Genomic DNA, 4,352 nt, shown 5'->3' with positions numbered 1-4,352 from the left:
GGTCCGACTTGAAAATCCCCACATTTTAAAAGTCAAAACAGGTCAAGTATTTTCATTTGCAGACTCCAAATGAAGTCCTAGGTAGGGCAAGAGGAGTGCCATGATCAGACCTTGTTATTATTTAATACGTACGAGGCAGAGTTAGCCGCAGCCAGCCCTCAGATGTGGACGGTAGTGCGTTCGATCCTGTTCCTTGTTTCGGGGTTGCCTAAATGCTTTTGCTTTGCCTGAGACACATCTCAATTGTTTGTTTAGTTTTGCTTGCCCTTGTTACCAACGGAGCGATTCTCTGTCTCTCAGTTGACCACAGCCATGCCTCAATGCCTTACCCTTCCACTTTCTGCATTTGGTGACTGCTCTCAAAGAGAATTCAGCTTGACCCCTCTTCCCCAGAGAGTTCCGTGCTCCACGGCCATGTTTCCTGTCAGAAGTTAGTATCTTACTTGTACATCCCTCATCTTAGATGATGACTCTTTTTGTGTGTATTGATGAATTCTGGCCACCATAATTGTCCCGATAGCTCATAAATTATTTTCAAAGAAACTGCCAAATTCTGTAGAGTAGTAAAGTTCATCCTCGTCATCGCCATCGCCATCGTCACTATTAGACTTGAAAGCTGAACAAAAAATTAGCTTAAGTCCCACATGACTTGAGGAGACATGGTCGTAGTTTGGGAAAGAAAAATGCCGATAGGCAAGAGCTCAGCTTCTGTGGAGAGACCTGGGCAACTTTGAAGACCCGACTTCACCTCTGAGGCTAGAGTCATCGTCTAAAATGAAGAATGTTCAAGAGACAGGGCAGGAGCACCAATATCCCCACCTTTGTTCCCCCCTCCGTCCATTAACCCATAAATCCTATCTGAGTTCCTGTGAGGCAGATGCTACATTGATTTTCTGCTATGACCAATGGCCAACATCCACCAGGACCAATCCCCACACCTGGCGACCCCGTTATATCTTATCTTGTCTGCACCCAGAGATCTGTTGTCTCTGTACGGTTTCTTACTCTCCTGTGTTGTTCAAGGCAATAAAAAAAATGGGTGTGGGTAACCCCTCGGATTAAATGTCTAAGAAACACCCGAGGAACCTGGGAAACCAGCTGTGTCCAGAAAGCCTGTGGCGCACGGAGGAATTTCCCAGACTCCCATTCTTCCTTAAATTCCCATTCAACACCTAATTTCCATTCCTATGTGGGACAAGAGTGGAAATTAGAATATTGATCAGAACCAGGCAAAGTTCTCTCCCTTCCGGGCACTAAAAGTTAAAAGGACGGAATGATCTTTAAATTTCCCTGGACAAATATTCAGAAGGTCTTCATTCATGCTTACTGCCCCAGGAAAGGTCCGTCTCTGTCTCCCTCTCTTTAAAATTAGGGCTTCCCTATGCACAGCTCCTTCAATGCGGAGTGAAAATTCCAAATTCCTCATTTGTCTAGCCTGAAAGCCCCCCACACATTCCCACAAACTACTTCCTTTTCTCTCTTTTTTAGCAGGGCTGCCCTTCCCTTTAATGAAGAGAAGTTCAGAGGGTTTTTTTTTTTTCCCCATGAATAGATGGCAGGCACCTGGGAGTTATGAATTTTAAAGTGATCATTTTCTTTCAGCCATGCCGGACAATGGGCATCTCCTTTTGACTCACTTTCACAGCTTTGAGAGGCTCTCAGATCAGCCACATTCCAATGGGACTGCAGTCAGATCAGAGCTGTGCTGGACAGCGTCAAGGTCTCACAGAGAAAGACAGGGAGCAGATGGCCAGCACCAAGCTCTCCCCCCACCAACCCCTTTCAGCAGGCAAAGACAGGCGTTGTGGGAAAGCCTTTGCCCCGGTTGCCTATTGATCCCTGAATAGAACCACCACATGCCACCAGCCTGTAGGTATGAACCTCTGTTAACAGATGCTGAGATCATTATGAGCGATTAATTCCTTTAATGTATCAGTGGGAACATGTTGGGAAGGGTGATGCAAGCGCTATCTGAATAGGGAGATTCGGTCTCCTAGGGGGGTGGGGAGCAGGCAGGAGCCACCTTGGGGGGCTCTGGGAACATCTTCCCAGGCTGAGCCTGTGTCCCAGGCTCGGGACAGGAGCTGGGAACCAACTCTAGGGGACCCTGTGTGGTTTTCATGAACTCATTTGCGAATCCCTCCCATTCTTCCTGATTAATGCCAGATTTATCTCTCGGTTGTTCTTACAAACAGGAATCATCTGAAAACCCAGAGACAGACAAACCCAGTATCTGTTAGTAAATCCAAGAGATGCACAGGAACCGGTTCAGTAAAATCAGCAAGGGTCAGGTCACCGGTCACTTTCACTAAACACATCTGTAGTCAGGACAGTTGTACATTGAGAACGAACATCTCGGCAGATGCAGGGGAACGGTAAATGTGTGTGTGTGTGTGTGTGTGTGTGTGTGTGTGTGTGTGTACATGTGTGTGTGTACATGTGTGTGTGCATGTGTGTGTATGTGTGTACACAACGTGTGTTACACACACACCACTGATAGACTCTGAAAACAGTGTGTTTCGATACATTATGAGTGAGTTGTTTCAAAGCATCTATTTCAAGATGTAAAGTCGCACGTCTGTAGAACCTGAGTGAGGACATTCATACCAAACGCATGTAAGCTGGGATCCTTTTTAAAGTCAGTAACACTTGGGGAAATGGTTCCCATTGGCTAACAGGACAGCTTGCTTTTCAGAGATTGATCACTGTAACAAAACACGGGTCCACGTTTCTCCACTTTCTTTAAGAGTTAGGAAGAGGAGTGTTTTTCCTTCGTGGGGGTGGGGGAGTGGGGGTTGGGGAGTACGGGGTGGAGATGAGGGTGTGGGGAGTAAAATCTTACGGAGCAATGTAGGTCCTTGGGCATTTAGGTTTTAGGAAGACAGAAAACTCAGAAGCAGGAAATGCAGCAACCACTCGCCCAATTCATATTTAAATGGCACCTTTTTGCTTGTAATTAAGATACTCCAGTAGTGTCTCTGTTCACGAAATTTACATAACTATACAATAGCTTGCCTAAATGAACAGCAAATGGTAGTTAACCTTGAAGTGTATTATCTTAATTGAATAAATCTGGCTTTAATTCAATAAATTAAAAACAGAGAAATCATATCACAAAGGACTTTTAAATGCAGACTCACTCCCTTCGTAAACCCGGTCCCAGACTATTTACGGTTGTGTTGGACTCCTCGGACACTGTCAGGGATGGTTCCCCAGCTCTAAAAGCGCCCCCATGCACACTGGCTTTCTTCTATCATGGCTTCTAGGGCAAAGTCGACGCCACTCTCTGAAAAACATTGGTGAGAATATCTGAACACTCAATCAAGACGTGTAGCCCTACTGTGCAAGATCAGTCCTCTGGGTTTCCAGTGGTTCCATCCATATGAGATATTTGATCTTTCTTCATCAGATTCTGCATCCTGTATTGTAAGTGTCTTTACACACACACACACACACACACACAGAGAGAGAGAGAGGGGGGGGGGATGAACTAGGGATTACTTTTATTCATTTATTTTGCATAAGAAAGACAAACTCACACCACTTTTTAAAATCAGATTTACGTGGATCATAAATTCCTTCAAGGCAGGGGGAATCGACAGGAGATGCGGAATTCTTCCCTCCCAAAGTTTGTTCGTTAATCAATGCAGTCATGTTTCAGTGATTATGTAGTTAAGGAGAAGAAATCCTGCAATATGTTTTTATTTGCATGAAATAGCTTAATGAGGCGTCACCTGTGCCTTCCTCGGCGTGCCGGGGAAGAGAGCAGAGCAGCCCAGGTGTTCTCCCAGCTCCGTGGCGGTTTTCAGACATCGATTTAAACACTCTAAATCTAAAACCATCTATTGGAATCCAGCAGTGCACATTGCTAAGGAGTCCCTCACATACACACAAAATAAAAAACCTTGTGAAGACATTCTTGGTTTCTTGACCGGCAGGAGAAGAAGAAGAAAAAAAAAAAAAAAAAAAAAACAGGTCGTAATTCACTCTTGGCTCGTTCTCACACTGCTTACTATTGTCCCATCTGCAATGTACAATGTACGGGCTCAGCCATAACCCGTAAGGCAGGGAAAAAGAAGCATTCACACTGTCAATTACCATTTTCCCAGCATCTAGCGCCAGTCAAAGACAGCACAATAGTAAGCTAGAAGCTCCTTTGTCTGTTAAACATTGTTCTTCATTACTACATGAAAAGCAAATTGTCTTTGTGTGGAGAAAGAGTGGTACCCATGGCCACGGGAGTCGGCAGAGGGGGCTGGGCCTCTGCCTGACCACCCCACAGCCAAGGTTGCGCTCCCATCTCCTTTGCTGGCCCACCCACCTGTGCCTTGGAAAAGTATTTTCCACAGGCT

The sequence above is a fragment of the Rattus norvegicus genome, chromosome 17, assembly GCF_036323735.1.
Source record: "Rattus norvegicus strain BN/NHsdMcwi chromosome 17, GRCr8, whole genome shotgun sequence".
Lineage (NCBI taxonomy): Eukaryota > Metazoa > Chordata > Mammalia > Rodentia > Muridae > Rattus > Rattus norvegicus.
This window is presented reverse-complemented; position numbering follows the sequence as displayed.